We start from the raw sequence: 21,850 nt of genomic DNA on the forward strand, positions 1-21,850 counted from the left end.
CATTTATCACTTATAATTGCACAAGTAGCCAATGAATAAAGTGACCACAGTGCCAGAGATGAAGATTATGCGTGTTCACACCAACAGGGACTTTCACTCACCAAGGCCAACCTGGCTACGGCTCCCTCTGACGGCTCCATCTGCCAGCATAATTAACTCATAATTATTGAAAATAACTTTTGAACTTTTATAAATGTGGCTATTTGTCTTAAAACACTCCTATGATCATATGTGATGGAATATAAAAGCAAAATACATTAATGAAAGTATTCCAAAATTTCTCTCAGTCAGGCCAAACTCTTCTGAATCACTTTTTGACTCATCTTGTCCATGAGTATTCCTCTATTATCATCATCTGTTAATTAGGACCTTTGATAATGCTACACTTATGGTGAGGGTCATATCAGACTTGGAAAACCAACGAATACAATTATGTTAGTTGGTTGTTTCTAATGTTGCTAGGCAAAGTGATGAAGAAAAAACAAATTTTGAGATCCATCTTGACATAAGTAGGCTTAGAGGTTCTAAGTGTGCTCTAAGTGAAAATGTAACCAGCAAAAGGGTCCAGCTGCTCACCACTTACAGAAAAAAGCCAAAACAACAAGAGCAAGCTGTGACAGAAAGAGAGTGAGCTTTATATATGTGCTAGCAAAGGGAAGAGTGGGTGGAATTCTTTCCAAAATTTTCCACTTTTCAATTTGTGGAGGGAATATGGAGTTTTTTAGAGAGAGGGGTTGGGAATGCATGAGAAACAAGGAACTAAGAGGTGTCAGGTGATGTAACCCACTCCAGTGACTTGTCTTGAATTATTGTTCCATCTAGCAAAGGGGCCAGCACCATGGTGGGCTCAACCAAGTTACAAATCAATGGCAGTCACTCTTATAGTTAATGTTTAGCCAGGAGTGGGTTCTGGCCTTGAAGTAATCTTTTGTTGGAAAGGGAATTCCAGAGATGTCTGGTCTGTATCAGGACGCAGCCTCTGAAGCTCCTAAAAAAAATATCAGATGAGAGAGCATGGTATGTGCTTAACAAGCATCTAGGTGAATAAATGTGCATAAGGCTTGGGAGCATAAGCCAAGAAAGGGAAAGGGAGCGGAGGCTCACAGCACATTCTGAGACTGTATGTCAAGACGAAAGAAGACGTATTTCTAGTTTTTCTCAAAGCCACATCTTGAGACTGGGAAGAAAGGAGGAACAAAAACATTCTGAGGCTGTGAAACACATCTGTAGTTTGTCTCAAAGCTACATTTTGGGACTGGAGAGAAAGGAGGAAAGAAAAAAAAGTTTTAAAATGCAGTTTGAAGCTAAGTTGCTCTATTACAAGAATAATGTCTCCTGTAGCCACAGGGCCAAAATTGCTAAAATCCAAAGACAAGCCCAAATCACGCAATTTACTAAATTACAATGAAAGTTGAACTCCTGGTCTAGCAAGGGACCTACTATCAATTGAGGGCATTAGTTGGGAAAGAATGGGATCTTGTAAATTGGAATGGAAACCTCTGAAAACACTGATGAGGCTGGAGACATTGAGCTCTGAAATTCTGATGAGTCTCCAAGATAGCCAAATAGGAACAGCTCCAGTCTACAGCTCCCAGCATGAGCGACACAGAAGACAGGTGATTTCTGCATTTCCAACTGATTTCTGCATTTCCAGGTTCATCTCACTGGGGCTCGTTGGACAGTGGGGGCAGGACAGTGGGTGCAGCCCACTGAGTGTGAGGCAAAGCAGGGAGAGGCAAAGGGAAGGGGTGAAAGATGGCACCTGGAAAATCGGGTCACTCCCACCCTAATACTGCGCTTTTCCAATGATCTTAGCAAACGGCACACCAGGAGATTATATCCTGCGCATGGCTCGGAGGGTCCCATGCCCAAGGAGCTTCACTCATTGCTAGCACAGCAGTCTTCAGATTGAACTGCAAGGCAGCAGTGAGGCTGGGGGAGGGGTGCCCATCATTGCTGAGGCTTGAGTAGGTAAGCAAAGCAGCTGGGAAGCTCGAACTGGATGGTGCCCACCGCAGCTCAAGGAGGCCTGCTTGCCTCTGTAGACTCTACCTCTGGGGGCAGGGCGTAGCCTAACAAAAGGCAGCAGAAACCTCTGCAGACTTAAATGTCCCTGTCTGACAACTTTGAAGAGAGTAGTGGTTCTCCCAGCACGAAGTTTGAGATCTGAGAATGGACAGACTGCCTCCTCACGTGAGTCCCTGACCCCCGAGTAGCCTAACTGGGAGGCACCCCCCAGTAGGGGCAGACTGACATCTCACATGGCCGGGTACCCCTCTGAGACAAAGCTTCCAGAGGAATGATCAGGCAGGAACATTTGCTGTTCAGCAATATTCGCTGTTCTGCAGCCTCTGCTGCTGATACCCAGGCAAACAGGGACTGGAGTGGACCTCCAGCAAACTCCAACAGACCTGCAACTGAGGGTCCTGACTGTTAGAAGGAAAACTAACAAACAGAAAGGACATCCACACCAAAACCCCATCTGTATGTCACCATCATCAAAGACCAAAGGTAGATAAAACCACAAAGATGGGGAAAAAACAGAGCAGAAAAGCTGAAAATTCTAAAAATCAGAGCACTTCTCCCCCTCCAAAGGAACGCAGCTCCTTGCCAGCAAAAGAACAAAGCTGGACAGAGAATGACTTTGAAGCCTTCTTCTCTCAACTCGTCAGACGATCAAACTTCTCTGAGCTAAAGGAGAAAGTTCAAACCCATCGCAAAGAAGCTAAAAACCTTGAAAAAAGATTAGATGAATGGCTAACTAGAATAACCAGTGTAGAGAAGTCCTTAAATGACCTGATGGAGCTGAAAACCGTGGCATGAGAACTACGTGACGAATGCACAAGCTTCAGTAGCTGATTCGATCAACTGGAAGAAAGAGTATCAGTGACTGAAGATCAAAGGAATGAAATGAAGTGGGAAGAGAAGTTTAGAGAAAAAAGGGTAAAAAGAAATGAACAAGGCCTCCAAGAAATACGGGACTATGTGAAAAGACCACATCTACGTCAGATTGGTGTACCTGAAAGTGACAGGGAGAATGGAACCAAGTTGGAAAACACTCTGCAGGATATTATACAGAACTCCCCCAACCTAGCAAGGCAGGCCAACATTCAGATTCGGGAAATACAGAGAATGCCACAAAGATACTCCTCGAGAAGAGCAACTCCAAGACACATAATTGTCAGATTCACCAAAGTTGAAATGAAGGAAAAAATGTTAAGGGAAGCCAGAGAGAAAAGTCGGGTTACCCACAAAGGGAAGCCCATCAGACTAACAGCGGATCTCTCGGCAGAAACTCTACAAGCCAGAAGAGAGTGGGGGCCAATATTCAACATTCTTAAAGAAAAGAATTTTCAACCCAGAATTTCATATCCAGCCAAACTAAGCTTCATAAGTGAAGGAGAAATAAAATACTTTACAGACAAGCAAATGCTGAGAGATTTTGTCACCACCAGGCCTGCCCTACAAGAGCTCCTGAAGGACACACTAAACATGGAAAGGAACAACTGATACCAGCCACTGCAAAAACATGCCAAATTGTAAAGACCATCGATGATAGGAAGAAACTGCATCAACTAATGAGCAAAATAACCAGCTAACATCATAATGACAGGATCAAATTCACACATAACAATATTAACCTTAAATGTAAATGGGCTAAATGCTCCAATTAAAAGACACAGACTGGCAAATTGGATAAAGAGTCAAGACCCATCAGTGTGCTGTATTCAGGAGACCCATCTCACGTGCAGAGACACACATAGGCTCAAAATAAAGGGATGGAGGAAGATCTACCAAGCAAATGGAAAACAAAAAAAGGCAGGAGTTGCAATCCTAGTCTCTGATAAAACAGACTTTAAACCAACAAAGATCAAAAGAGACAAAGAAGGCCATTACACAATGGTAAAGGGATCAATTCAACAACAAGAGCTAACTATCTTAAATCTATATGCACCCAATACAGGAGCACCCAGATTCATAAAGCAAGTCCTTAGAGATCTACAAAGAGACTTAGACTCCCACACAATAATAGTGGGAGACTTTAACACCCCACTGTCAACATTAGACAGATCCACGAGACAGAAAGTTAACAAGGATATCCAGGAATTGAACTCAGCTCTGCACCAAGTGGACCTAATAGACATCTACAGAACTCTCCACCCCAAATCAACAGAATATACATTCTTCTCAGCACCACATTGCACTTATTCCAAAATTGACCACATAGTTGGAAGTAAAGCACTCCTCAGCAAATGTAAAAGAACAGAAATTATAACAAACTGTCTCTCAGATCACAGTGCAATCAAACTAGAACTCGGGATTAAGAAACTCACTCAAAACTGCTCAACTACATGGAAACTGAACAACCTGCTCCTGAATGACTACTGGGTACATAACAAAATGATGGAAGAAATAAAGATGTTCTTTGAAACCAATGAGAACAAAGACACAACATACCAGAATCTCTGGGACACATTTAAAGCAGTGTGTAGAGGGAAATTTATAGCACTAAATGCCTACAAGAGAAAGCAGGAAAGATCTAAAATTGACACCCTAACATCACAGTTAAAAGAACTAGAGAAGCAAGAGCAAACACATTTAAAAGCTAGCAGAAGGAAAGAAAAAAACTAAGATCAAAGCAGAACTGAAGGAGATAGAGACACCAAAAACCCTTCAAAAAAATCAATGAATCCAGGAGCTGGTTTTTTGAAAAGATAAACAAAATTGATAGACCACTAGCAAGACTAATAAAGAAGAAAAGAGACAAGAATCAAATAGATGCAATAAAAAATGATAAAGGGGATATCACCACCGATCCCACAGAAATACAAACTACCATCAGAGAATACTATAAACACCTCTAGACAAATAAACTAGAAAATCTAGAAGAAATGGATAAATTCCTGGACACATACACTCTCCCAAGACTAAACCAGGAAGAAGTTGAATCCCTGAATAGACCAATAACAGGTTCTGAAATTGAGGCAATAATTAATAGCCTACCAACCAAAAGAAGTCCAGGACCAGACGGATTCACAGCCGAATTCTACCAGAGGTACAAGTAGTAGCTGGTACCATTCCTTCGGAAACTATTCCAATCAATAGAAAAAGAGGGAATCCTCCCTAATTCATTTTTATGAGGCCAGCATCATCTTGATACCAAAGCCTGGCAGAGACACACACAAAAAAGAGAATTTTAGACCAATATCCCTGATGAACATCGATGCAAAAATCCTCAATAAAATACTGGCAAACCGAATCCAGCAACACAACAAAAAGCTTATCCACCATGATCAAGTGGGCTTCATCCCTGGGATGCAAGGCTGGTTCAACATATGCAAATCAATAAACGTAATCCAGCACAGAAACAGAACCAAAGACAAAAACCACGTGATTATCTCAATACATGCAGAAAAAGCCTTTGACAAAATTCAACAGCCCTTCATGCTAAAAACTCTCAATAAATTAGGTATTGATGGGACGTATCTCAAAATAATAAGAGCTATTTATGACAAATGCACAGCCAATATCATACTGAATGGGCAAAAACTGGAAGCATTCCCTTTGAAAACTGGCACAAGACAGGGATGCCCTCTCTCACCACTCCTATTCAACATAGTGTTGGAAGTTCTGGCCAGGGCAATCAGGCAGGAGAAAGAAATAAAGGGTATTCAATTAGGAAAAGAGGAAGTCAAATTGTCCCTGTTTGCAGATGACATGACTGTATATTTAGAAAACCCCATAGTCTCAGCCCAAAATCTCTGTAAGTGGATAAGCAACATCAGCAAAGTCTCAGGATACAAAAATCAGTGTGCAAAAATCACAAGCATTCTTATACACCAATAACAGACAAACAGAGAGCCAAATCATGAGTGAACTCCCATTCACAATTGCTTCAAAGAGAATAAAATACCTAGAAATCCAACTTACAAGGGACATGAAGGAACTCTTCAAGGAGAACTACAAACCACTGCTCAATGAAATTAAAGAGGATACAAGCAAATGGAAGAACATTCCATGCTCTTAGATAGGAAGAATCAATATCATGAAAATGGCCATACTGCCCAAGGTAATTTATAGATTCAATGCCATCCCCATCAAGCTACCAATGACTTTCTTCACAGAATTGGAAAAAACTACTTTAAAGTTCATATGGAACCAAAACAGAGCCTGCATTGCCAAGACAATCCTAAGCCAAAAGAACAAAGCTGGAGGCATCATGCTACCTGACTTCAAACTATACTACAAGGCTACAGTAACCAAAGCAGCATGGTACTGGTACCAAAACAGAGATATAGACCAATGGAACAGAACAGAGCCCTCAGAAGTAATACCACACATCTATAACCATCTGATCTTTGACAACCCTGACAAAAACAAGAAATGGCTAAAGGATTCCCTATTTAATAAATGGTGCTGGGAAAACTGGCTAGCCATATGTAGAAAGCTGAAACTGGATCCCTTCTTTACATCTTATACAAAAATTAATTCAAGATGGATTAAAGACTTAAATGTTAGACCTAAAACCATAAAAACGCTAAAAGAAAACCTAGGCAATACCATTCAGGACATAGGCCTGGGCAAGGACTTCATGTCTAAAACACCAAAAACAATGGCAACAAAAGCCAAAATTGACAAATGGGATCTAATTAAACTAAAGAGCTTCTGCACAGCAAAAGAAACTACCATCAGAGTGAACAGGCAACATACAGAATGGGAGAAAAGTTTTGCAATCTACTCATCTGACAAAGGGCTAATATCCAGAATCTACAAAGAAAAACAAATTTACAAGAAAAAAACAAACAACCTCATCAAAAAGTGGGCGAGGGACATGAACAGACACTTCTCAAAAGAAGACATTTATGCAGCCAAAAAACACATGTAAAAATGCTCATCATCACTGGCCGTCAGAGAAATGCAAATCAAAACCACTATGAGATATCATCTCACACCAGTTAGAATGGCAATCATTAAAAAGTCAGGAAACAACAGGTGCTGGAGAGGATGTGGAGAAATAGGAACATTTTACACTGTTGGTGGGACTGTAAACTAGTTCAACCATTGTGGAAGACAGTATGGTGATTCCTCAAGGATCTAGAACTAGAAATACCATTTGACCCAGCCATCCCATTACTGGGTATATACCCAAAGGATTATAAATCATGCAGCCATAAAGACACATGCACCCGTATGTCTATTGCAGCACTCTTCAAAATAGCAAAGACTTGGAACCAACCCAAATGTCCATCAATGATAGACTGGATTAAGAAAATGTGACACATATACACCATGGAATATTATGCAGCCATAAAAAAGGATGAGTTCATGTCCTTTGTAGGGACATGGATGAAGCTGGAAACCATCATTCTCAGCAAACTATCACAAGAACAAAAAGCCAAACACCACCTGTTCTCACTCATAGGTTGGAAGTGAACGGTGAGAACACTTGGTCACAGGAAGGTGAACATCATACACCGGGGCCTGTCATGGGGTGGGGATGGGGGGAGTGGGGAGGGAAAGCATTAGGAGATATACCCAATGTAAAAGACGAGTTAATGGGTGCAGCACACCAACATGGCACAAGTATACATACGTAACGAACCTGCACATTGTGCACGTGTACCCTAGAACTTAAAGTATAATAAAAATAAAAAAGAAAGAAAGAAATTCTGATGAGTCTTATTTGTCAGAGGAAGTGGCCTCCTGCACACATCCCCATGGCAGTGGCCTTCCCCCCAACAGTGTATGTATAGGCCCTTTCACCTCTGTCTGGGGAAATTAACGCTGCATTGCATGAGGAAAAAGTAATGAGCTTCCCTGAAGCAGTTGCCAAGGAATACAATGTTGCTTCTCTTCAGGCCGTACTCCAGCCACATTTTTTGCTTCCAGACCTATAAGACTCAAGTCCTAGCAGGCCATAAAGGTAATATATGATGCATGACCCATGAGAAGGTGCACCACACTCAAACAAACTACTTGAGTTTTCTAATTTATATAAGCAGAATCTGGGAACATTTGTGGAAATGGATTTTTAGGGTCAGTGTTGAATACAGTAAGAAATTCTTCTTCAAAGGTTTAGCCTTCTTAAATTTCCTTGTCCTTTTTTCCCTGCTTTCAAAGCCAGACTTCCTTACTCTCTGTGTTCCCCCTGCCTTGGTAAACAACTTTCCTGCTGGTCCTTATCTATAGGGCCCACATTCCACATCTGCTACCCACTCTGTGAATTACCCCTCCCATTGCAACAGCTACATTCGCCGAAACTGATCTTCCCACCTTCCTACTGGTATAACTGCATTCCTGCACTTTTCAAGTTAGCCAATTGGGTTTAGCTTACATTGTGCGATCCAACTCCAGCCAATGGAGGCAGGACACAGTAAACAGGGAATGAGCTGCATTAGAGATAATAAAAACCTCTGCTTTCCTCTGTTTGTGTGTGCTCTCACGGTGACCAGACCTACGAGGGGCACCCTCCTGCAGGAGTAAATTTGCCTTGCTGAGAAAATTTATATGCGAGTGCTGCTATTTTCTTTTATTTCACAGCACTGAAAAATCTCCTTCTAACAGTCAGGATAATGGTGGAGGGAACATAAAGTTGGATGAGGACAAGTTTATCGATATGAGCTCACTAAGCAAATATTCTGCTTCAAATGTCACAGCTTGGGGATTTAGGAATGGTGTTAGCAGTTTGTTGCAACGTTTGGCTGAATTCTAGTTCTAAGAGTGGTTTACCATGAACAAGTTGGAGATGCTCTATCTCTCTTTGTTTACCTTTGAGGAAGGAATTTAGAAACTCGGGGAGAGTGAAATGCTAGAGTGGATTTGTCACTGACCCACACAGAGAAGGTCCAGAAGACATACTTTTTAATGACACTTTGAGAAATAGATTAGTGTGGGAAGCCCCAGTGTGTCTTAAGAACTCTGTGATCTCTCTTCCCTGTAGGCCAGATCTTATAATGGAAACCACAGACCATCACTTAAAATATTTAAGTGCAATGGAAATGTTGGATCTCAGGGGGCCTTGGGGCCAAGTGACAGCAATCAACCTTCAAAGGCTAGTGGGCATTATTATGTAAATGAGCAGCAAAGGCAAAGCAACAATCAGATTGTTCTGACTCCTATGTATCTGTAATGTTTGCTAGTTAGCCATGGTGTTCTTAAAAAGTAAATAGATAGAAAGCTTTCTAAAGGCTTACTTGGTCTGAAGAAGCAGAAAAAATTCAGCTCAAGTAAACAAAAGTCTAACTGGAATCATAAAAAAGCACAGAATCATAGCCCCACATTCAATTCTCACACTTCAGCCAGTTTACAGTCCCAGAACTCCTTGTAAGAAAGAGCAGCCAGGTCTCCTCAAAGAAGGATGCAGGTACACTACCTACATTTTATACTGTTAATCATTCTTCTATCCTTCCTTGAAGAGATCTATTATACAAGTTTGTACCATAGTCTATCCACAAAAAAAGGGAAGAGGCAAAAAAAGTGAAGACAGTTGTTTCCATGTGAATGTTCACCAATGTGTTATCTCAGCAGAGGATGTCTGCAATAATCAAGTGGATGGGATAATGCATTCTGAGATACTTGTTATCCTCTTTCTCCAGCCACACTTGTCATTGCACCACAGGCTAATGAACAAAGTGACCATGGTGTCAGGGATGAACATCATGCATGCTCACACCAACAGGACTTTCACTCACCAAGGCCAACCTGGCTGTGGCTCCCTCTGAGTGGTCCATCTGCCAGCTGCACGGACCAACACTGAGTCTCTGATATGACACCATTTCTCAGGGTGATCAGCAAACTACCAGTTTTTGGATGATTATGTTGGGTATCTTTCATCAAGAAAGGGGCAGTGTTTTGCCCTTACTGGAATAGACATTTACTCTAGATGTGGATTTTACTTCCTTGAACACAAGATTTCTGCCAAAACGATAGTTTGTGGACTAACAGTATGCTTTACTCATCATCATTGTATTCCACACAACATTGGCTCTAAGGAACTCAAATCACAGCCAAAGTATTGCAGCAGTGGGCTTATGGTCATGAAGCTCACTGGTCTTACTGTGTTCCCCATAATCCTGAAGGAACTAGCTTGATAAATGGTGGAATAGCCTTTGGGACTCACAGTTGCAGCACCTTCTAGGTAACAATACTTTTCAGGGATGGGGCAAGGTTCTCTAGAATCCTGTATATGCCCTGAATCAGCAACCATTATATAATACTCTTTCTCCCCAAACCAGAATTACAGATATAGGAATCCAGGGACAAAAATGAGAATGGCACCACTCATATTACTCTTAATGTCTCCCTAGTGAAATATTTACTTTCTGCTCCTGGAACAATATGCTCTGCTGGCCTAGAGGTCTTAATTCTAGAGAAAGGAATGTTGCCACTAAAGACACACCAATTAGTTCATTGAACTGAATGTTAAGACTGCCATTCAGCCACACTGGGCTCCTCATGTTATGAAATAACAGGTGAAGAAGTGAGTTGTAGTGTTTGTTGGGGTAACTGATCCAGACTACTAGGGGAAAATTGAACTAGTACTCCACAATGAAGGTATGGAAGAATATGTCCAGAATACAGGAGATCTCCTGGCACCTGCTGTGGCTGGAATATTTGTCTTTCACCAGACTCATTTTAGAAGTTAATCCCCAGTGTGGCAGTAACAAGTGGTGAGACCTTTAAGAGGTGATTGGATGGATAATGAGTGTTCTGCTTTCCTAAGTGGATCGTCTGTTAGACTAGGCAGATGGACAAACATGAGCAGAAAAGGCGGCCCTGAGAAGCGCAGTCCTGGCAAAGGAAGCCCTCGAAACTTCACTCCACTAGCAACCAGTGCCCACTGTCAATCAGAAGAAAACAACAGCCACTTCTGGACTTCTGGTTAGGCTTATCTGGCCCTAAACTGGGACTTACCTGGACCTAATGGGAGGTAACTTCAGTAGGGACTTTCCCCAGTAGCAAGCATGTGCACTTCCCTCTTGGCTCACCCTAAAAGTGGCCTTTTGCTCATTATAATAGTAAAAAATACACCCCTAACTGGAGATTTAAGATGCTAATATGACATGCGATGCATGTACGAGCATGTATGGCCACAAGGCATGTGCACCCAGGAGACCACCCAAAACATGCTTGCTAGTAACAGTCCTTTATACACCTTTCATGAATAGTCATGTAAGACTCCCCATAAAGCAGCTTCCCCAGTGCTAATATTCGCTGTCTCCTTTTTCTAGCAGCCTGTCCTGACTCACCTTTCAGAGTGTACTGCCGCTTTAAATACACCTTGTTACTTTTTTTTTTTTTTTTTTTTTGATACAGAGTCTCACTCTGTCGCCCAGGCTGGAGTGCAGCTGCAGGATCTTGGCTCACTGCAACCTCCGCCTCCTGCTTTCAGGTGATTTTCCTGCCTCAGCCTCCTGAGTAGCTGGGACTACAGGTACACGCCACCATGCCTGGCTGATTTTTGTATTTTTAGTAGAGACAGGGTTTCACCATGTTGGCCAGGATGGTCTCGATCTCCTGACCTCATGATCCACCTGCCTTGGTCTCCCAAAGTGTTGGTATTACAGGTGTGAGCCACCACGCCCGGCCAAATCTTGTTACTTCTTACCTCTCTTGCCTTAATTTTTTTTCTGTAAAAAGACAGGAAGTGAGGACCCCACACTTCCCAGTAACACATCTATTTATGGATTAATATGTTAATGGATTAATGAGTTATCAGGTCAGGGCAACTGGTGGCTTTATAAGAGGAAAAGAGATCGGTCCTACCATGCTCAGCCCCGAGCCAGGTGACACCTGCATGATATGACCTCAGGACTCTTTAGGGAGTCCTCACTACCAAGAAGCTTTCACCAAATGTGGCCCCGCATTTGGTGACTTATGAAGACTTATTAGCCTTCATAACTGTAAGAAATACATTTCCTGCTTTCATAAATTACCCAGATTTTTTTGTATTCTATTACATGCAACAGAAAAGAGACTAATACAGAAAATGGGTAATGGGCAGAGGCTGGAAGACTTTGGAGAAGCAGGCTAGATAAAGCCTACATTATTGTCAGGCTTAGATACAAGAAGACTAGGAAAAGTTTGGGAGTCCTTATAAATTGGTCAAGTGGTTGTGACAAGACTGCTGTTGACGAAAAAAGTCAAACTCTGTGAAATATTTAGAGAGATTTATTCTGACCAAAATATGAGTGACCATGGCCCATGACACAGCCCTCAGGAGGTCCTGAGAACATGTGCCCAAGGTGGTGGGGGTGCAGCTTCGTTTTATACATTTTAGGGAAGCATGAGACAGCAATCAAATATGTTTAGTCCTCACTGCTGATAGAAATACTGACATAAGGGCCATTCTGACAAAATGTCAGATGGAACTAAGAAACAAGATATTAGTAACTGGAGTAAAGGCCATCCCTGTTTTGATTGGGTAAAGAACGGCTGACCTGTATCCATGACCAAGGGCTTTGTGAGAGGCCTAACTACTTGATGAACTAGGGAATCTGGAAGAAGAAGTTTCTAAGCAGCAAAGTGTTCAGTCCATCGTGTGTTTACTTCCAAATGCTTCATGTGAACTGATAGAGAAAAGAAAAAAGACAAGAAAACAATTAAAAAATGTTGTAGCCTGCCCATGTGGTAGAGAATAAAAGAGCATTTCCAGGAGAAAAACCCAAGTGTGTGGCAGAGCCACAGCTTGCCAGAGATTAGCGTGGCTAAACGGGAGCCAGGTGTTAATAGTCAAGACAACGGGAAGGAGGCCCCACAGCATTTCACTCCTTTTCAGGCTGCCCCCCCCCCATCACAGGCCCAGGGGTTCTGGAGGACAGGATGGTTTCTGTGGACAAATGAAGGCACTGCCCTGTGCCAAGTCAGGATGCTGCTCCCTGCATTCCAGATGTTTTGGGTAAAGTAGCCTCAGGTGGGGCTTGTGCCCCAGCTCTTGGATGTAAAAGTCCTAAACCTTGGAGATGTCCCTGTGGTGCTAATTCTGTAGGCTTACAGAAAGCAAGAGCTTTGAAGACTTGGTAGCCTCCACAATTTTCTTTCGATTTCTTTGCAAGCCTGGGAACTGAGGCTGAGACTTGTCACAGGGCAGAGCCACTGCAGAAACCCCCTAATAGAGCAATGCCAAGTGCCAACGTGGGCCTGGAGCTGCTACAAAGAGTTCCCATCAGGGAAATCCCTAGTGAAGCCATGGAAATGAGGTCACCACAGACATTCCTCACTAAGTTAATGATTAGTGGACTAGAGGAAGTAGTACCACTACCAGGACCCCAGAATTGTGAAGTCACCTACACTATGTAATGCCTGTCTGGGAAACCTTTAAGTACAATCAGTAAAAACAGCTGAATGAACTGCACCAAGAAAATCCATAAAGGTGATGCTGCCTGAGACATTGTGGGGTCCAACCTCCACTCCAGTATATTCAGGAGGTAGAACATTAAGTCACCCATTTGGAGATTAGTTTTCAGTTAAGGAAATGATATGGGTGCTGTACTAGTCTATTCTCATGCTGCTAATAAACACATACCTGAGACTGGGTGATTTATAAAGGAAAGAGGTTTAATTGACTCACAGTTCAGCATGGCTGGGGAGGCCTCAGGAAACTTACAATCATGGAAGAAGGGGAAGCAAACACGTCCTTCCTCACATGGTGGCAGGAAAAAGAAGTACTGAGCAAAAGGGGGGAAAGCCCCTTTTAAAACCACCAAATCTCATGGGAACTCACTCACTATCACAAGAAGAGTAGCATTGGGTTAAGTGACATCATGATTCAATTACCTCCCACCAGGTCTCTCCCATGACAGTGGGGATTATGGGAACTACAATTCAAGATGACATTTGGGTGGGGACAAAGCCAAACCATATCTTTCCAGCCTTGGCCCCTCCCAAATTTCATGTCCTCATATTTCAAAACACAATCATGCCTTTTGAACAGTCCCCGAAAGTCTTAGCTCATTCCAGGATTAACCCAAAAGTCCAAGTCCAAAGTCTCATCTGAGACAAGGCAAGTCCCTTCCACCTATGAGCCTGTAAAATCAAAAGCAAGTTAGTCACTTCCTAGATACAATGAGGGTACAGGCATTGGATAAATACACCTGTTCCAAGTGGGAGAAATTGGCCAAAATGAAGGTGCTACTGGCCCCATGCAAGTTAAAATCCAAGAAGGCAGTCATTAAACTTTAAAGTTCCAAAATGATCTCCTTTGACTCCATGTCTTACATCCAGCGCATGCTGATGCAAGAGGTGGGCTCCAATGGCATTGGGCAGCTCTGCCCCTGTGGCTTTGCAGGGAACAGCCCCCCTCCCAGCTGCTTTCACAGCTGGCATTGAGTGTCTGGCTTTTCCAGGGACATGGTGCAAGCTGTCGGTGGATCTACCTTTCTAGAGTCTGGAGGATGTTGGCCCTCTTCTCACAGCTCCACTAGGCAGTGCCACAGTGGGTACTCTGTGTGGGGGCTCCAACCCCACATTTCCCTTCCTCAGTGCCTTAGGAGAGGTTCTCCACGAGGGCTCTGTCAAACTTCTACCTGGACACCCAGGCATTTCCATACATCCTCTGAAATCTAGGCAAAGGTTCCCAAACCTCAATTCTTGACTTCTGTGTGCCTGCAGGCGAACACCATGTGTAAATCACCAAGGCTTGGGGCTTGCACCCTCTGAACCAATGGCCTGAGCTGTACCTTGGCCCCTTTTAGCTTGAGCAGCTGGAGCCAAAGCAGATGGGATGCAGGGCACCATGTCCTGAGGCTGCACAGAGCAGGGGGGCCTGGGCCTAGTCCACAAAACATTTTTCCCTCTAGGCCTCCAGACCTGTGATGGGTGGGGCTGCCATAAAGTTCTCTAACATGCCCTAGAGACACTTCCCAATTGTCTTGGTGATTAACATTAGGCTCCTCATTACTGATGCAAATTTCTGCAGCTGGCTTGAATTTCTCCCAAGAAAATCAGCTTTTCTTTTATTTCCCATTGTCAGGCTGCAAATTTCCCAAACTTTTATGTTGTGTTTTCTCTTGAACGCTTTGCTGCTTATAAATTGCTTCTGCCAGATAGCCTAAATCATCTCTCTCAAGTTCAAAGTTCCACAGATCTCTAGGGCAGGAGCAAAATGCCACCAGTCTGTTTGCATAGCAAGAGTGTCCTTTACTTCAGTAACCAACAAGTTCCTTATCTCCATCTGAGACCACCTCAGCCTGGACTTCATTGTTTGTATCACTAACATCATTTTGGTCAAAGGCATTCAACAAGTCTCCAGAAAGCTCCAAACTTTCCCACATTTTCCTGTCTTCTTCTAAGCCCTCCAAACTGTTTCAACCTCTGCCTGTTATCCAGTTGCTAAGTCGCTTCCATATTTTGGGGTATCTTTATAGCAGTACCCCATTCTTGGTACCAATTTACTGTATTAGTCCAATCTCACACTGCTAATAAAGACATACTTGAGACTGGGTAACTTATAACAGAAAGCAGTTTAATTGACTTACTGTTCAGCATGGCTGGGGAGGCCTCAGGAAACTTACAATCATGGTGGAAGGGAAAGCAAACATGTTTTTCTTCACTTGGTAGCAGGAAGGAGAAGTGCCAAAAAATGGGGAGAAAGCCCCTTATAAAACCATCAGATCTCATGAGAAATCACTCACTATCATGAGAACAGCAGCATGGAGGTAACTGCCTCCATTATTCAATTACCTCCCACTGGGGCCTTCCTGCAGCATGTGGGAATTATGGGAACTACAATTCAAGATGACTTGGGTGGGGACACAGCCAAATGATATCAGGTGCCAAGTGGAAAAGTGATGGGCTTGGGATGGTTAATTTTATGTATCACATTGACTGGATTAATGAATACCAAGAGAACTGGTAAAACATTACTTCTGAGTCTGTGAGTGAGGAGTTTGGTGTGTGTGTCATTTGACTGAGGGGTAAAGATCCACCACCAAGAAAAACAAGCACCGTCCAATCTCCTTGAGGCTAAATACAACCAAAAAGGCAAAATTTTTTTCCTGTCTCTCTCTCCTGGAGGAGGGATATTTCTTTTCCTGTCCTTGGACAACAGAAATCAAAGATGTCTGCCCTTGAAACTCAGGGCTTACTCAGATTTTTAGGCTTTTGGCCTTAAATTGAGAATTACCTCAAGGGCTTCCATGGTTCTGAAGATGTGATGTTGGACTGGGCCACATTACCAGCATCTTAGGGTCCTAAGCTTACAGATGACCTGCCTTGGGACTTTTCAGCCTCTATAATCACATGAGCCCATGCCTAATAAATTGCCTCTAATCTATCTATCTATCTATCTATCTATCTATCTATCTATCTATCATCTCCATCATCTATTGGTTTTGTATCTCTGAAAAACACAGATTATACACCAATAAATGCTTCAGCCTGCTGGTCCATCATGCATTTTTCTCTCTCTTTGCTCCCCTTGACCCCTGCTGTTTGGGAGTGTTTGTTTCAGAGAGTTCTCCCCTTCCCATTGGCCCTCCAAAGAATGCTGCCCTCTTCTCTCCAGGATCTGTTAGTCATAAACTGAGGGATATTTCATGCCTTTTGTTGTGTTGTCTCTTAGGTGTCTCACTTGACCAACATACTTGGACCTCACGTTTTTGTCCCACTCAGTACTCTTAAAGAATGTCTACCTTGGTAGGGATAAACTGAACATGGGTCAGAAAGGAGCCATAAGGATGTATTCCAATATAAATGGGTATTCTGTGAGAGAGAAACCTGGTTACAGGTCAGACAATTAGACATTAGGCCATCCACCAGCATAAATAAGCATCCCATGAAAAGCATACTGTGAAAATTCAGTACTAAACCCTCGAGTCCTGTTGGGCAGGGCTACAGTTTATAGCCATGATGCAGAGAGAAACCTCAAAAGCAAACAAGAAATGACAGAAATAAAACAAATATGGTGAGATAATTAGTCTATAGTTCAAGTTATACATTGAGGAGGAAGATAGACATGGCACTGAGTTACATGAAAGTTTGTATTGCAGTAGTAGCTTTCTAAAAACAGAAAAATCTGTAGCAGGGGAATTCCAGTCCTAATCAAATAAATATGAACAATGATACCTAAAAATTACTTAAAATTACCTAAAAAATACTTAAAAATATTTGAGTCCAACTCAAATATTTATTTATTTGAGACAGGGTGATGCCATTTTGCCCAGGCTGCAGTGCAGTGGCTATTCACAGGTGCAACCATAGCAAACTATGACCTCAAACAGCTGGTCTCAAGTGATCCCTCTGCCTCATGCTTCCTAGCAGCTGGGACCGCAGACACATGCTACCACGCCTGGCCAGATCCTATTCTTAAATCCAGAAAAGTTGCATAACTATAAATTTTTCTTTCTCAGTTGTCTTTATGATCATATAGATGATAATCATACAAACCACTTTATAAATAGTCAAGGCAAATGTAGATGCATTATGGTATTCATAAAATATGCTGCTCTGGGCCAGGTGCAGTGGCTCACGCCTGTAATCCCAGCACCTTGGGAGGCCGAGGCAGGTGGATCACGAGGTCAGGAGATTGAGACCAGCCTGGCTAACACGGTGAAATCCCACCTGTACTAAAAAATACAAAAAATTAGCCAGGCATGGTGGCAGGCGCCTGTAGTCCAGCTACTTGGGAGGCTGAGGCAGGCGAATGGCGTGAACTCAGGAGGTGGAGCTTGCAGTGAGCCGAGATCATGCCACTGCACTCCAGCCTGGGTGACAGAGTGAGACTCTGTCTCAAAAAAAAAAAAAAAAAAAAAAATTTTCTGCTCTGCCCACTTGTTACTCTGGCAAACTCTAGTTTCGGATAATTGAGAAAATAAATGGGCTTTGGTACTCCTTAAATAATAGAGTAAATGAAAAATAAATTCATATAATTCATAATTTATAATGTTTACTATATTTGCACCCAGAGGTTAAGGTTCCAGGAAGAGTCAATTAAGTTTAGACCAAGTTATGATGTCAGATACTCGAATTATGTCTCTACTCTTTAATTTTGAAATAAATTTATATTTACAGAAAGTTAAAAAATATTATATAGGATTTCAACTACCCTACAACTTCCTTTAATGTTGACAACTTATATAACCATAGATAGAATATGTATAAAAACATGGAAATTGATAAAGGTATAAAACTACTAACTAAAGTACAGACTTTATTCATATTTTACCAGGTTTTCTACTGATGTCATTTTTAAATTTTTGGATTCACTCCAGGATAACACATTACACTTACTGTCAGATGCATTACTTATTTGTTGCACCATAGCCAGTTGCCACATAACTCAGAGGCTAAAAAAACCGCACATACATATTACTCACAGTTTCTCTGGGTCAGAAATCCAGATGTAGATGTTGCTGAGGACTCACCTGAAGGATCAGCTGGGGAGGGATCATCTTCCAAGCTTATAGTGGTTGTTAGGAGTCAATTGTTGCCCAGGTAGAGAAGACCTCAGTGGTAACTTTCTCTTGACCCATTAAAAACTTAATAATGATCCTTCATTAATTCTTCATAAAAGAAAATAAAAACAACAGAGGAGAGATTACTGCCTAATGCATTCTATGAGGCAGATTACTCTGATATTACAACTAGACAGAGATATTTTAAGAAAGGAAAATTGTAGGCTGGGCATGGTGGCTCACATCTGTAATCCCAATACTTTGGGAGGCTGACGTGGGTGGATCATCTGAGGTCAAGAATTTGGGACCGGCCTGGCCAATATGGTGAAACCCTATCTCTACTGAAAATACAAATATTAGCTGAGTGTGGTGGCAGGTTCCTGTAATCCCAGCTACTCAGGAGGCTGAAGCAAAAGAATTGCTTGAATCCAGAAGGCGGATTGTGCAGTGAGCCAAGACTATGCCACTGCACTCCATCCATCCCGGGCAACAGAGAGAGACTCCATCTCAAAAATAAATAAATAAATAAATAAGAAGAAGAAGAAAGGAAAATTATAGACCAATATGTCTTATGAATACTGAGGCAATAATCCTCAAAGAAATAACCAAATAATTCAGGTTCCTAAAACACGTTTATACACTCTGACTAAGGGTACTTATGTCAGGATTGTAAGTTTGATAAAATATATAAAAACAATTAATGTAATACATTTTATTAATAGATGGAAAAACAAAAGCCTCATGATGACCTCCAAGGATATGTAACAAGCATTTGAAAAATCCCAAACCTACTCATGGTAAAAACATGAAAAAATTATGCAGGAAAGGGAATGTTCTTTACTTGAAAACAGACATCCATGAAAAGCTCACATAACAACACATGGTATCAAGAAAGTCTCAGTAATTTTTCCAAGATTAAAAACTCAAAAAGGTTATCCACTACCACCATTCTATTATAAATTGTAATTGAGGATATAGTCAATAAGTTACGCTAGAAAACTAAATATAACACTATCAGAATTAAATGAATCAGGCTGGGTGCGGTTGCTCGCGCCTGTAATCCCAGCACTTTGGGAAGCCAAGGCAGGTGGATCACCTGAGGTTGGAAGTTCCAGACCAGACTGGCATGGTGAAATCCCGTCTCTACTAAAAGAATACAAAAGTTAGCCAGGCATGGTAGCGGGCGCCTACAACCCCAGCTACTCGGGAGGCTGAGGCAGGAAAATCACTTGAACCTAGGAGGTGGAGGTTGCAGTGAGCCGAGATCGTGCCACTGCACTCCAGCCTGGGCAACAGAGCAAAACTCCATATCAAAAACTAAATAAAAGAAATCAAACTGTCTCTATGTGCCAGTAAAATGATCTAGTATATACAAAATCCTAAGGAATCCACTAATATAAGATTAGAACATAAAATTCAGTAATGTTGTAGCATACAAGGTCAATAAAAAATAAATGCATTCTATTATACTGCAAATCAGCTGAAAAATGAACCTCAAAAAACAATTCCACTTAATATAGCTGGGAACCCTGTACAAGGCAACTGTACACTGGGCCTCATTCCTGGCCCCCAGTGATTTCTGAGGAAGGGGTGAGTTGAACAGGCAAGGAGTCATCTACTCTTACTATGGCCATCTGGAATCCTGGCAGCAACCCATGACCACTACGGACACTTGAGCTTGCAGGAAGAGCTGTTTAGAGAGGTAATAAGGGTAGGACTCCAGCCTGTGTAGAGCCCAGAGGGTTTGTTGCTGGAATGTCTGTAGCCAAGCACAAGCAGGGATGCCCATTACCCAAGGCTCACTGTGCTCCCCCAGGAGACTTCAGTCTTAGGTCAACTGTTGGACTTGAACACAGCAGGGTGATCTTGCCTGTGAGATGGGGCTATTCCAATCTCAGTGACCCCTATCTGCTGGTTTCTCCTAGAGCCCCAGCTTGGCTGCACTCACTTGTAGTGCAGCCTCACATGCCTAACTAAGCTGCCTCCCAGGGGCCCACATCATACCTGCTTCACTGCAGCCTGTGCTAGACTGTCAGGGAGCTCCAGCAGAGTGGTCCCTGTTGACATACACCCAGTCCACCCATACCCAAGGCTGACTACAGCCTCCCCCATGCCACTTTGCTGGCATGCACTTGCCCACAGTCACCTTGCTACCACTTTGCCAGCACACGTGTGCATGTGGGCAGACCTCACCTTCTCTCCTCCACCTGCCCGTGTGTGCACATGCACCTCTCTGGGCCACTGCTGCTGGTATGAGTACACCCCCTGCCTCCCCTCACTGTGTCGCCATTGCTGGTGTGAATGTACCCATGGGGGCCAGCAGTCCAGCAACCACCAGTGCCCTATCCCAGCTGAGGCATGTGCTCTTCAGTGTGCTGCCACTGCTGCTGACATGTGCAAATGAGCATGGATTCTACCATCGCCACCCTGATAGAGTGCTTTAGCCAGCACCACCCATTGGAGTGTTCTGGCCAGTCGTTCGTAAATATCTTGCCCTTCCAGTGCAGCAGGTTCCTAACTTTGACAGGACAGAGAACAAAGCTGGAGGCTGGATATCAGCCTCACAGAGTTAGAGCACACATCCCAGGAGTACTGAACTCAGCCTAAAATCTTCCAGAAATAAAGCCAATTGACTTACCCCACCACATACCACAATCAAATCCCCAGGGGCATCAAAGAAGATAAAAGCAAAATAACTCATCCAAAGGACAATAATTACAAAGACTGAAGGAACATCAGCCCACTTCCCAAATAATGGTTCTTAACCAGGTTGAAATGGCTGAAATGACAGAAATAGAATTCAGAACATGGATAGGAACAAAGATAATCAGTATTCAGAAGAAAGTCAAAACCCAATCCAAGGTTTCTAAGGTATGAAATAAAATGATACAAAAGTTAAAAGACAAAATTGGCATTTTAAGACATAACAAAACTCATTTGATAGAGCTGAAAAAAATCACTTCAAGAATTTCAGAATATAATGGCCACTATGAACAGGAGAATCAACCAAGCATAGAAGAGAATCTCAGAGGCTGGGCGTGGTGGCTCATGCCTGTAATCCCAGCACTTTGGGAGGCCAAGGCGGGTGTATCACGAGGCCAGGAGATCGAGACCATCCTGACTAACACAGTGAAACCCTGTCTCTGCTAAAAATACAAAAAATTAGCCAGGCATGGTGGTGGGCGCCTGTAGTCCTAGCTACTCAGGAGGTTGAGGCAGGAGAATGGTGTGAACCTGGGAGGCAGAGCTTGCAGTGAGCCGAGATCACATCACTGCCCTCCAGCCTGGGTGACAGAGTGAAACTCCGTCTCAAAAAATAAAAATAAATAATCTCAGAGCTCAAAGACTGGTTCTCTGAAATACCTCAGATGAAAATTTTTAAAAAGGTGAAATAATAATATACAAAACCTCCAAGAAATATGAGATTATGTATAGAGAATTATGGCTTATTGGTGTCC

At 42.6% G+C, this 21,850-nt stretch overlaps 1 long non-coding RNA gene across 1 annotated transcript in view; it reads right to left on the reverse strand.

Annotated features, from left to right (window-relative positions):
- Nucleotides 1–21,850, reverse strand: part of LOC103784564 (uncharacterized) — a 141,254-nt gene that overhangs the window by 14,872 nt on the left and 104,532 nt on the right. The window contains exon 17 of the long non-coding RNA XR_010110050.1: nucleotides 18,363–18,500. This is a non-coding gene — a long non-coding RNA (uncharacterized LOC103784564). The remainder of the gene's footprint in view (nucleotides 1–18,362; nucleotides 18,501–21,850) is intronic.

Source organism: Pan paniscus, chromosome 16 (genome assembly GCF_029289425.2).
Source record: "Pan paniscus chromosome 16, NHGRI_mPanPan1-v2.0_pri, whole genome shotgun sequence".
In the NCBI taxonomy this organism is placed as follows: domain Eukaryota; kingdom Metazoa; phylum Chordata; class Mammalia; order Primates; family Hominidae; genus Pan; species Pan paniscus.